The sequence below is a fragment of the Phyllobates terribilis genome, unplaced genomic scaffold, assembly GCF_046119375.1.
Source record: "Phyllobates terribilis strain yellow unplaced genomic scaffold, ASM4611937v1 Scaffold_2__4_contigs__length_985480577, whole genome shotgun sequence".
Classification (NCBI taxonomy): domain Eukaryota; kingdom Metazoa; phylum Chordata; class Amphibia; order Anura; family Dendrobatidae; genus Phyllobates; species Phyllobates terribilis.
In genome coordinates this window covers 705855881-705870132 of record NW_027362762.1, presented here as the reverse complement: position 1 = coordinate 705870132, position 14252 = coordinate 705855881, and positions in this window count along the sequence as shown.

The window sequence follows — 14252 nt, the reverse complement described above, 5'->3', positions numbered from 1 at the left end:
AGGTCAGAAGAAGCTTGATGCATCCACTATGTTCCTAGAAAAATTTCCCAGTCTGGAACGTAAACGTGTGTGGAAGCCAGAAGAGTGAGAGCAAATTCTGTCTTGGATAGCAGGCATGGCCTCTATGCATTTGTCAAGCAACAACAAATCTTCTACGACCACACAGTTTACTGTGGATACACAGAAGGCTGGCCCTTCCAATCCTGTAGCTGGTTCTCCTTCCTCCTGCCATTATCAGTCACAGGAGACATATGACACCAAACTTGGCCACTTCGAGGATCTATATGTTACGTTTCCTTTGGTTGGCTCCGGTCTATCACTTTGCAGCATTGAAGAGGGACAAGAGGAGGTGGCGTGCGTTGATGCTCAAGTATTTCAGGACCTACGGCCAGAAGAAAGCCACTTGGCAGTACATTATTTACTGTCTCCAGAGGTGGAGGCCAATGATGATGAGACACAGCTGCCATAAGATCAGCCTACAATGTCAACTGGGAAGGAGGATGAGATGGAAGATGAGGTGGTTGATGATGAGTCCACTGATCCGACCTGGACCATTGGCATGCATAGTCATAACAGCAACACAGAGGAAGATGGATATGTAGCACCAACACAGGCACCAAGGGGTCGTGGTTTGCCCAGAGTGAGAACTGAGTAAACTGTTCCCAAGAGCACCCCCCACTGTGCGCCAAGTCAGTGCAAGGGGGCGTTCAGCTGCTGAGTGGAATATTTTTTCTGAAAGTTCTTCAGAGAAAAACATTGTAGTCTGTAGCATCTGCCATATCAAGTTGAGCAGAGGCCAGGGCAAAGGCAACCTAAGCACCACCAGTATGCGAAACCACATGGCAGTCAAGCACTCCAGTAGGTGGGCGGAACACCAGGGTACCAAATCTGCATCTGCTGGTCAAACCAATGCCCTGTCGCCTGAGCTATGTCCTTTAGAATCTGCTTTTCAGGAAGCAGGCGCTCACACCTTCTGCCCACAAGCTGCGGTTGCTCAAACACAACAACAAACATCAACCACATCCACTTCCTCGTCCCACAAAGCGTCCAAGTGTCCGTGCCTGAGAGCTTGGTAAGAAAGCGTAAATACCCAGCCATGCATCCACAGGCACAAATACTAAACTCGCAGATTGCCAAATTGCTAGCTGTGGAAATGTTGCCGTTTAGGCTTGTGGGAACACAGTCTTTCCGTGATCTCTTGGCTGTGGCTGCCCCTCGATAAAGTGTTCCCAGCTGCCACTATTTTGCCCGGTGAGCCGTCCCTGCGTTACACAAGCACATGTTAAACAATCTGAACCATGCTCTCACCAATACCGTAACCGGGAAGGTCCACCTAACAACAGACACCTGGACAAGTTTTTGTGGACAGGGACTATACATTTCTACCATGGCACACTGGGTGAACCTGGTGGAGGGTGGGACAAAGGCGCAAATGGGAACATCACACATCCTACCCACGCCAAGAATAGCGGGCCCAACTTCTGTCAGGTTTCCGCCTCTTCATATTTCACTTCCTCTCTCCCCTCCTCCTACTCCTCAGCCTCTGCTGAATTACCCTCCCCCTCACTGCCAAGCTGTGACCTGTGCAAAAGCGCATCGGTAATGCGGCAACATGCTCTACTGAAGCTTATCTGTTTAGGTCAGAAAGCACACACTGCAGCAGAGCTGTTGCAAGCTTTAAAACAAAAGACTGATCAGTAGCTCTCCCTGCTACGCCCCCAACCCGGTCTGGTCGTCTGCGATAATGGGCATAACCTGGTGGTGGCTTTAAAGGTCGGCAAGCTGGTACACGTGCCATGCATGGCTCACTTGCTGAACCTAGTTGTTCAGAAATTTCGGAAAACTTACTGTGACTTGCCGTACCTACTTGAGAAGGTGCACCGTATTAGCACACATAACAACTGTCGAGAGGGTGTGGATCGCTGAAATTTGTGAGGTTCTTGAGAACTTTGAGTACTGCACCAATCTCGTGAGCGGTGATCAGGCAATTATCAGAGTAACCATCCCTCTGCTGTGTCTCTTGAAACAATCACTGCATAATCTCAAAGAGGAAGCTTGGTGTGCTCAGCATGTTGGTATGGAGCCATATTTTCCAATGGGTGTTACTACCCAGCCCAGCCAATATTCTGAGGTAACAATGGGTGATGAGGAGGAAGATGATGAGTATGAAGAGGGAGAGAACTTGTTTTTCTGTGCTACCGAGGGGACTCGTAATGCTACAGAGGGGACACCCAACCAAAGCTTCATGTCTGTCCAAGCTGGATGGGCTGGTGAGGAGGACGAGGAGGTGGAGGAGGAGGCGAGTCAGCATGAGGAGAGGATGGGTACTTTTTCTACTGTTGGGGACACAGAACATTTGCCTTTTTGCAGCTTGGCCCACATGGCACCGTTCATGTGTAAGTGTCTGTGGCAAGACCCTCTCGTGATACACATTTTATCCAACAACCTATACTGGTTGGCCACCTTTCTCGGTCCACGGTACAAGGAGAAATTTCCTTCTCTCCTTTTGGAGTCACCAAAGAGCTTTACAAGGGAATCGCTCAAGAGGGCCGTTGTAGATCAGTTGCTGAAAACATCACCCTCAGACAATGCTGGTGGCAGAGGTACCAGCTCTTTTCAACACCAAGGGATAATGGGGAGAGACACGAACACCAGCTCCAACAGAGATGGGGGTAAAATGTGCACAAATTGGGCAATTTTCAATAAACCAGCACAACAGCAAGGGCTATCTGTGCCTGTAACAATGCCAAGGAGGGATAAGTTGCAGAACATGGTCAAGGGGTACTTAAGCGACCATACGTGCGTCCTTTCTGACGCTTCAGTTCCCTTTAATTATTGGGTGTCTAAGCTGAACATTTGGCCTGACCTCTCCTTATATGCCTTGGAGGTACTGGTCTGCCCGGCTGCTAGTGTGGTGTCTGAGCATATTTTCAGTTCGACTGAGACAATCATCACTGATAGGCGCACACGCCTCTCCACGGAAAAAGCAGACAGACTTACTCCCTTCAGATGACAGCAAGCCAACCTAAATTCACCAAAAATGCAGATTCATTCTACTGCTGTTAATGTCACCTCCTTCCTATAAAAAGGCGTTTCCTTCCTTCGTTAACCATGACTCAGCCCTATGCACATTGTGCAGTGGACAAACGAGGACAGTATTCCTACTCCAGCCTAACTACTATTTGTGATTGGAGACCCTTGGCATGGTGGCTTCCTGCGTCAACCATGACTCAGCCCATAGGGCTAATTTTTACAAACCCTATGCACATTGTGCAGTGGACAGACTAGTACAGTATTCCTACTCCAGCCTAACTACTATTTGTGATTGGAGGCCCTTGGCATGATGGCTATCTATGTCAACCATGACTCAGACCATAGGGCTTATTTTTACAAACCTTATGCACATTGTGCAGTGGACAAATCTGGAATGTACAGTGGTCCTACCAAACTAATATTTGTCATTGGAGGTCCTTGTCACAGGTTGTACCACATTGTGACTGAGAAAGGGGATACATATTCAATAGAAATGTACTGTTAGTCACCCTATTTGGCAAAAAACATGCCTGGATTGAGCCACATTGTGACTGAGATAGGGGATACATATGCAATAGAAATTTACACTGACTGTTGATGACCGACTGATGGCCCTCTGAAAACTTGAATTGAGGGCCACAACTACTACAGTACTCCATCGTAGATAATGTTTGACAAGGGAGGCCCTTGTCATGGAATCTCCCTGCACCTATGACACAGCCCCCAGGAGTAATTTTTGGAAATAAAATGCACATTCTGCACTGGACCAAGTAGTACAGTATCAAGAAGTCTTCTCTTCCTATATAATCTGGGGAATATTGACAATCAAAATTTCTGAGCCATTTGGAGAAGCTTCTCCAACCCATTCTGGAGGGGGGCACCATATATCCTTTGTCCTTTGACTTGTACAAGTGATATATTTGAGCTCGTCATCCAGTTGACTAGTGCAGCTTTATTTTTACAATTCACAGAGTTCAGCCATACCTGAGGATCGCAGGCCTCACTCACTGCTACCTTCTTGGCCTTTTTCTCTGTAGTCTCTGCACTTAAATGAGTTAAATAATAGAGTTAGGGCCCTACAATATGAGTAAGTGAGGGCACTCTCAACTGTATTGTACACAAGAGGGACCTCCAAAATCTCTAGAGGAGGGCACTTCAAAATGTATGTTACAGGGCCACACAAGGGCTCTCACAAAACTCAGCTTTCCTGCCTACTGCAGGGCCTCTGAACATTTGAATTTAGGGCCGCAGCATCACAGGTTGGTGGAGGAGGAGGAGGAGAATCAAGCCCAACGTTACAATGGGCACATTGTAAATTGCTATTGAGTATGTATTTCACTATCTGAGTGTCAATGATGGAGGGACCTCCCAAATGTCTAAGTAACAGCTGTCCTTCCAAAACGCATGTTACAGAGCCACCTGAGGCCTCTCAGGTCAAAGATCAACATACCTACTAGTACGTTCTAGCTGTGCTTGTAAAGTGCTGGGGAATAGCGAACTAAAAATGACGTATGACAGAGGGACCTACAAAATGTATAAGTCAGGGTCCTACCAACAGTAAAAAGCCACAACAGCATATGTGAACAAAGCTAAAAGGGATATTTTTTGGCTTCTCTGGTTTATTTAGCCTTATATACAAGTGACTGTGCAGGAAAAACTGTTTCTTAACCTTTTTGGCCTGTTAAATGCAATTTAGGTAAGGTTTGGTAGTTGTTCTTGTGTGTCTATAAAAGTGGCGTAATACAGCGACAAACTTATTTCCAGAAACCATATGTGCATCAGAAATGCATGCAGGCACATTCTCCAGGCTCTTCCCATTCTGTTTCATCACTTTCCCATCCATTTCAGCCTTTTCCTCAGGCCCCAGACCCCTTTGTAGGGTCCAGCAGAAAATTACTTTCCCATTGACTTACATTGTTCTTGCTATTCGGAACGAATACGCGATTATTACAAGGTACTCGTTACAAGTGTAGCGAATATTACGGTACTCGCTCATCACTATTTATGGTGGCAGGTGGGAGACATAATTACTGTAGGGGCTACTTAAGGGATATTTTTACAGCCGTAATATATTTTACTTTTGAGGATATTGTTTTCAATGGGGTAAAAAAGGGTTGGACCTGTTACTGTGCAGGGCGGCACTTTGTCGCTTTTTTTCTTCATGTTGTCACTATCTGGTGGTAATATGTGATCTGCTCATGGTGTGGCGGTATTTGTCCATTGTATGCTGTAGTAATCGGTCACTATGTGGTGGTAATATGTGGCCTCGTCATGCTGTTATAGGGTTAGGTTCAGGAACATGAGGAAAGGTCTGATAAGGATTTTGTAAGGCCAGGTAAGCGACTTCCAAAGTGGGGCCAGTCCCTATTCATTTTTCCGTTTGAGTCAACTTTTCTTGCATAACATTCAGGGAACTCTGCAGGTTTTCTACTACTCTGATCAGTGCCTCTTCACTCCTCATGCCCCCGAGGGTCGGGACTGTCTGGGTTTTTGTCACTTCAAAAGCATAGCTTTCTTCTTTGCTTCTGGCCACCGCCTCTGCCAATATTTGTTGAATGCTTAAGGGAGGATCCACTTTTGCTCGCTCACCCAGGACTAGTGAGTATGTTTTGTTAACCCTTTTGCCGAGTATACTCTGACGAGCACCGAGTATTTATAGCATGCTCGGGCTTTAAGTTTTCGGCGTGCTGTGAACATGATTTGCAACTGTTTGACAGATTTAATACATGTAAGGAATGCTGGAAAAACAGGCATTCCTCAAATGTATTAAATCTGTCAAACAGTTGCAAATCATGTTCACGGAGCAACGAAAACTTAAAGCCCGAGCACGCTATAAATACTCGGTGCTCAGCCGAGTATACTCGGCGAAAGGGTTAACAAAACATACTCGCTTATCACTGCCCAGGACCTGTTTCAGGGGAGTACTGTAGAGTCCCAGGATAAATTGTTCTCTTAGCATCTGGTCCACAGATCCCATGCCGCTTGCTCCATCTGTCTCTTGCTTTTGCACTTCTGCTAGTACTTCCTATAATGCCATGGCATATTGGGAGACCTCTTCCCCTTCCTGCTGCAGTCGATAGAACTTTGCCCAGAGGTGCCCTGCACTAGCTGTTTCACCGTATATCTCCTCCAGAAATTTCACCATCTCTTTCAAGGTGGTACGAGTGGCTTCGGGTTACAGGAAGATGTTTCTGCGGCCCTCACCCTCCAGGGCGGCCAGAGAGATATCCACTTGTAGTTCTGGGCTGACATCATAAATATTAGCAACGCTCTGCAATCTGGTCACCCAGTCAGGCAGTGGCATAACCTGGCCATCAAATTTGGGTAACATGCTAAACAACGTGCTCATAGGGAGGGCCCTTGCAGGGGTTCCACTATTGCCTGCAGTTCTCACATTAGCCACATTGCTGTCTGCTGCCTCCATCTCTGTGACCATACCCTGCTCACAGCGCTACTTGTAGCTGTGCCTGAACGACACCGCCGGGCAGGTCTCAAATACGGTACAGTAGACGAGGAGACAGAAACAAAACACCGGCTTTATTGAGAGACAGAGGATTATATGTTGGAAAATAACACTAACAGTTGTAATGATAAATACAATAGTGGTTACAAGAAGAGATATCTGGAGTGCGTCACACAAGCCATGATCCAGCTATGGCAATACAAATTACAATACAAACAGTAAAAACAATTTCTATCAAATACTCTCTGCTAATTTCCCATCTGGCTTCCGATAATCAGGCCGCGCTGCTACAGCACCCTTACTAGTGAAACCTGCTCTAAACCCTAACACAGTTTGACACCGGTGTCACACTCACAGTTTTGTAGTCTTAGAAGAAGGTCTTACAACTGATACTTGGTCCTGATGTGATGAAGCAAAGTTCAAAGTTTGTTGTGTTGAGCTCTTCCTTCAGGTTAATAGATCCATCCTCTTTCAGATCCGGGCAAGTTTCGTTCCCAATGTTTCATTTTCAATGTTGAAGGATTACTGGTACCACAGAGTAGTTTCCTCCATCAGATTACAGGCACTCGGGGAGACTTACCCTGGATATGCAATGCGCCTTTCTCCTTCTGATACTGTCCTGGAGATCTTGTGGAAAACGGGCACTATCTTTTCTCTTATTAGGACAGACTTGTTGTCTTGCCTGTCTCTTTCTCATTGCAGCAGCAGGCAAAAGTCTCTCACAGCATCCACGAGTCCACCTCGTCAGTTGCTCAACCGACACCAATTGCCCCATGTCCCAACCAACACACAGCATGCTGAAGGGGGAGCATTGTCTTTTAAAGTAACAGTGTAATTCAGTTGGTAGGCTGACTAGGAGCCAACCCCTTACATTGTGGCCGTATTTTGCACATATTTGGCCTGTGGCTGCTGAGGCCAGAGATTAGTTGCAGCAGACAGTTTAGGTAATAGATGGATGGGAAGTCATCTTTTCCAATTTGAGCATGGTTCCTTTAGTACTAATTTTCAAAACTTGTAGAAAACCCTTTAATACTATTCACCACACTAAGAAGTGATTGACAGTGTGACTGTAACAATGTGTCCTTGACAGGAGGCAATGAGACTAGCTGAAGATGTAGGTTGGGTAAGAATTGTAAAGCTGTAAAAGGAAGTGTCCCAGGTTATACTTACATATAATGCCCTCACGTCGCCCCATGTTTCCCTCATATGAACGTCCCCCTTATAATAATGTCCCCATGCATATGCCCCTGATATAATATGCCCAGGACAAGAAAGTCTGGGCATATCAAAAGAGGTGGACATCTGTCCATCTTATTGTCTGTGGCTATGTGCTGACATGGTCAATTACCATGTCAGTAGATAGTCACCACACTGCTAGGACAAAAAGGATGAATGAGATCCTTTGTCCTGGAGCAGACACTGCCTGCAGGGGTCTGAGCCGCAGCACTGATATAATCATATCAGTGTGGATGCTCTGCACTTCAAAGTGCCCTGCCGAAAGGTCGCGCGCAGATATCTGCAGGGATGCGTGTGCCCAGAGATTTGCTAGGCTCTCGCACCCTGCATGCACACCTTCAGGAGGCAGATGGGGGTGTGGCCAAATGGGAGCGGGGGGTGTGGCCTAACGGGAGCGCGCCCCGCTGGATTTAAATACCCAGCAGCAGCAGTGCTCGCTCTCTTCTTCTTTAGCTGACTCCTGCCCTCTGTGCTTGCTCCCCTCTGTGTCCCCTCTCCTGCCCCACGTGTCCTGTCTGCCCCTCTGTGTCATCCCAGCCACTGTCCCTCTGCCCTCTCCTCTGCAGACCAGCCAGCAGCATCTGTGTCTGTGTGCAGCAGCCAGCAACTGACCTCTCACAGCATTACACTCTGCTGCTCTGCTTCTACTCCCCTTCATCTCCCTACCTCTCAGCCCCAGCCTTAACCCTTTGAGTCCCCTTTTCTGCCTCTCCTTATTCAGCAGCACATCTGCAGCCAAGGCATCTTCAAGTGGCTAAGTATCACTGCTTGTAACCTCTTTTCCTCCATAGGGATAGTATAGTGATAGGCGGGTGGGCTGTAATTAATGTATGTATGTTTTTAGGTAAGTGGGCGGGAAGAGTAACTAGGTTATTTTGGGGTTAATTGTATATCCGTATTATTATTGTTATATTCAGTGTCAGTGTGGTATTAAATAGTAGAATTAACTGTAGACTTGTGTAATAAATATATTTTATTGATAACACGGTTTTTGTCTCAGTTAGTCGCCATTTAGTATAGTGTATAGTAAAGGAATCGGAGTAGTAACAGGCAAGGTATTAGCCGGATATTGATTATTGATAGTCAAGCCTGACACTAATAATTAATACACGGAACACCGCCCTGTAACAAAAGCGCTTTTACATTTAGCTACTGTTTCTTGTATTTTGTGGTTGAGGAAAGTGTGTGTTTTAATGGGTAGCAAAATGGGTGTAACATTCAAATGGACTTCCTAACACAAACAAGGAGCCTGATAAAAATCCCAAGAACCCCACCCCTGAGTGGAGAGAAACTAATCTGTGCTCCTATCACAGGATTGTCCCTGTGTAATAGGAGCCTCTCAGTAACCAGTGAGCACTTTGTATTACTACCAGGAAGAGCACTCATTGGTTAATGCAGGCTCCTGTCACAGAGTCTCTACCACTGATAGAAGCTTGTAACATTGAATGATTGATCTCCTCTGCAGTGAATAAAAGCACTGATTGGTTAATTAGCAGCATAGTAGCTGCAGACCCACAGCATTCCTCAGGTGGTGACACAGACACAGCTGATTGCACTGGTTTGCAATCAGTTGTTTCTAGTCAGTACTGCATGGGCAGCAACTAGGAGCAGTGCGGGCCTCATACGGGTAGTGGGTTGTGCACTCCTGGTGTAATGCTTATGGAGACCCCATTAAACTGTCGACCGAACCCATCAAAAATCAGTGGGTTTGACCAACATTAGTAGTTACGGGCCCCATAAACATTAGACTTTCTCAAGAGTATGGGCATTTTTAGTCTGCCCTACTAGTAGGGGGCATTACCACTTAAAGTGTCTATGGCAGAATGAATGCCAAATACAGCCCTGGCTACATATTGTACATGCAAAGGTCTTGGTAATGGGTAGTGTTGAGCCACCCCCGTAGTGTTCGAGTTCGGTTCGGTTCGTCGAACACCCGTATGTTCGCCGAACTGTTCATCGAACACCGTTAAAACCAATGGCAGGCAAACAAAAACACATAGAAACACATAGAAAACACATAGAAAACACTGCAAAAGGTGTCCAAAAGCTGACAAACTGCTCAGAAGACACAACTAACACATGGAAAAGAGACAAGTACATATAGTCATGCGAAAAGAAAAGAGGTGGAGGAGTAAAAGCAGGGGGAGACACAGATATAGGCATGTCATGCCCTTCTAAAACCAAAAAAGTGCGAAGCCGACACGGCCAGTCCGTTCCTGCCCGTGCGACCTCCGTGTCACTGGGTTTGTGCCTGAGCCGCGGTGGACCCTGACGGCCAGCCCCCCTCTCCCAATACTGGTGCCTGTCCGCTGGTGGGGAGTAACATCTGCAGAAGAAAGACCATCTTCCAGCCAAACTAAGATGTCTACTTCTTTTCGTGGACAATGTGATACGATCTCTTTCTTACGGACACGCACATCGCTACAAATTCCAGATGAGGCACAAAAACAGCAGGTGCTTCAACGGATATCAAGTGCTCCTTCAAGTGGGCTCTCCTCCACCTCAACTTCAACATCACAAATACTCCAGTCCTCAGAGGTGTCACCCCAATTGCACTTGCTTCCTCACAGCTCCCAAGTCTCCAGCTGCCCGTCTGAGTATGGGGTAACACAGATGGTTGAGTCTGCACAGCTGTTTACTCATACTATAGCCTGGGAAATGGAGGTCTGCTCCAGAGCTTCTGTTAATCCAGACGAGGAAATGATCTGCACTGATGCCCAGAATCTTTATGAGTCGGATCCAGGACCAGATGAAGAAGGTTCTGAGCATAATGTAGACCCTCGTTCCCAAACTGTAACTCCTGTTGGTGGAGACAATGATGAAGACGATGATGAGACTCAAATACCTGATTGGAGCGACAACTTGACTTTTCGGTCAGGGCAGGAAGAGGTTGGCTCTGAGGACGACGGGAGTGAGAACACACAGGGTGATGATGATGAAGTTGGAGATCCCACTTACTGTCAACCCACAGTCAGCCAGTCGATGAGGTCAGCAGAGGAGGAAGAGGAGGATGTGACTAGCCCAGGGGATGGGGATGACTCGGTACCCGGGCCTTTGCCTGGCCTTGGGGATGTCGCGGTGGTCGGCTCCCTGGCCCGTACCCTGGGGTCACTCTTTAAAAGGGTGGGTAATTGTTAATTTTATAAGAGTTCGTGACGCCACCTGTGGTATCTGGTGAGAAGCACCAGCGCTGCAGCAGTCCACTAAGGCCGGTGATAAGGCAGCTCGATGGTATAGCTCCCCACAGGTGGAGCTAGGTCTCAGGGCAGCGTATGCAGGGGGAATGCAGGACAGGCGAGACCCAGCAGGGTCAGAGCAAGAACGGGAACGGACACAGTAGTCACTTCAGTACCTTTTACTGGTGGAAATTCAGGCACATCCCGGAGCACTGTAGGGTGAAGGGTGCATATCAGGATCCTCCCCAATGAGCGGGTGTAGGGCCTCCTGTGTCTTGCCTCTGCGTAGTAAGTTTCTGACCTGCCTGGAGCTAGGCCTAACTTTGTCTCTGTCCTGCGCTGGCTGACCTTGTGGTAGGGCCTTCTCATGGAGTTCATGCTCCCAGTATGCGGTGCCTAAGCATCTCCTGGCTCTGTTACGTATCAGCACCTTAGCGATCCTGGGACTTGTAGTTCTCCAGGGATTCTGGTTATGCCTTACTGGGTCATAGAGATCCCGGTAAGCTCGGATCCGGTGTCCGGTAAATGCTTCGGGGTGAGCTGGTTAAGCTCCTCTGCCCCTTATGTACTAACTCGCCACTCGCCTTCGGCCAACTTGGGCCCTCACTAGGCTATACACACTAACGGCAGCTTGCCGCACTTCACCGATCTTTTGGCGCCGGCACACCTTAAGCTCTATCTGGGCTCCCTGAATCTAGCTAGCAGGAGCCTCGTGCTCCACTGCTGAACTATTAACTGAGTTCTCTAGACTAGACTGAGCTCCACTGCAGACTGACCTCTCTTAGGCTTCTCTACTGCAGGAACTCTTCAGAGGAACTGAACTGCCTAGCTCCACCTTCCCTATTTATATCCCTAACGGGCTCCCTCTGCTGGTCTGAGGTGGAAGGTGGAGATGTGTGAATGTTTATGGGGGCCTCTTGTGGAGGATTCCATCAATGCACTCTTCTAGGATCTGTTATACCAAGCACAGCGGGGCGTCACAGATGATATTGACGATGAGGTTAGGTTGCGCCTTCCTGGACAGAGACGGAGAACTGGAAGCACGTCAACAACTGCATCCTCAACCACAACTCTGCCTCTGACCACAAGTCGTAGTGGCTCTTCAGGTCGCATGGGCTCTAAGCCTTGCATACCCTGGGCATTTTTTTAGATCGATAAGGATGACCCAACTCGTGTTATCTGTAATATTTGTCACCAAAAGCTAAGTAGAGGCCAAAAAATCCATAGTTTGAGTACTTCATGCATGAACCGTCACATGGATATGAAGCATAAGTTGCAGTGGGAAGCTCACTGTGCTACAATGCGGCCTAGCGGGCCGGGCCAACCACCGTCTGCCCCATCTTGTGCATCCGCAGCCTCTTCATCCTCTGTGACTGGGGGAACAGCAGTCACACATGTTTTTGGACGCAGACCTGCCACCTCTTTACCCGCAACAGCCAGTGTGATTGGCAGTTCATCAGTTCATTGGGAAGTGGAAACACCGGCTGGTGTTAAGCGCTCTCCGACATCGAGAGCACCACCTTTGGATCAAGGCAACCTAACATGTCCGCCTGCATCTTCCTCACAGACCGGCAGTTTTCCGGGGACACCCTACTCAACCCCGTCTAAGCACAACAGCCAGCCCTCGGTCCCTCAGATGTGGACAAGTAAAAGACCATTTCCTCCTAGCCATGACAAAGCTAAGAGGTTGAATTTCACGATCTGCAAGTTGTTGGCTACAGAAATGCTGCCTTTCCGCCTGGAGGACACAGAAGATTTTCGAGACCTTATGTCCGTCGCAGAGCCCCAGTACCAGTTGCCCAGTCGGCACTACTTCTCAAAGAAAGGTGTGCCTGCGCTCCACCAGCATGTCGCACACAACATCACCGCTTCTTTGAGAAACTCTGTGTGTGACAGGGTGCATTTCACCACAGACACTTGGACGAGTAGGCATGGACAGGGGCGTTACATGTCGCTGACTGGGCACTGGGTAACTATGGTGACAGCAGGACAAGGGGCTGCTGTCCAAGTCTTACCGTCCCCACGAGTTGTGCGTCAATCCTCTTTATCTCGATGTTCCTCCACTGCTTCTGCCTCCTCAACCTCCTCTCGGTCCTCCACCTGCACCCAAAGCCTGTCTGGTAATGCCACCTGCTTTCTAACTGCGCAGAAGGAATCCTGCACATCTCCTTACTATGCTGGCAGCAGGGCTCAACGGCATCAGTGTTTACTTTGAAATGTCTGGGAAATGTGAGTCACACAGATGAGGAGTTGTGGTCAGCTCTGGAGACCCAGTTTCATGAATGGTTGTCTCCACTGGACCTGCAACCAGGGAAGGCCGTGTGTGACAATGCTGCAAATCTGGGTGCGACCATTCGCTGGGGCAATGTCACACACATGCCTTGTATGGCTCACGTGTTGAACCTGGTTGTCCATCAATTTTTAGCCCACTATCCCGGACTAGATGGCCTTCTGCAGAGGGCACGGTCGCTGTGTGCTCACTTACGCCGTTCGCATCCCGCAGCTCAACGACTTACATCTCTACAGAAGTCGTTGGGCCTGCCAGTTCACCGGCTGAAATGCGATGTGCCGTCATGTTGGAATTCAACTCTGCACATGTTGCAGCGACTGTGGCAGCACCGACAAGCCCTGGTGCAATACGTTCTGACGTATAGCCTGGGCCAACGAGATCCAGAGGTGGGGCAAATCACGCTGCAGGAGTGGTCTCAGATCAGGGACCTATGAAGTTGACGCGCCCCCTGGGCCGTGGGGTACCCAGAGCCGGGCCAGTAGACGCTGGGGGTTGTAGTCACTGTGGCGGTGACCCGGTCCGTGACCCAGGGCGGTCAATCTAAGGGTAATTTGTATATATGGGTTTTATAATGTCCGACTACGCCACCAGTGGAGTGCGACCAAAGGGGCCACCGCTGCGGAACAGTCCTCTGAAGCTGGTGGTTTTGCAGCAATGGTATTATTACTCCCCACAGGAAGAGTGTAGCTTCAGGGCAGTGTGGGTGGATGATGGTGGTTGTAGTGCAGTGAGTCAGTAATGAACATAAAGTCCGTGTGATGCAGTCCCAAGATCTTTACTCACAGTTGTTGCAGTCCAGATTACAGGTACCAGAGCAATGTCCCCCGTCGTGCTGTGCGTACTCAGTGAGGGGCTCATTCCACCCCCAGATAGCTCCGGAGTACTTAGCAGGACCCCCTTCTGTGTGTCCTTTCTCTTGCCTTCTCCCTGCACCTCACACCCAGTGACACTTCTATCCGGTATCCTCGGGCCATCGCGGGCGACGTGTGTTCCGTCCCCTGGGTCCTATGTGGCTACCATCTTAGTGAGACTGGTGTGGACTTTGGCCTGCAGT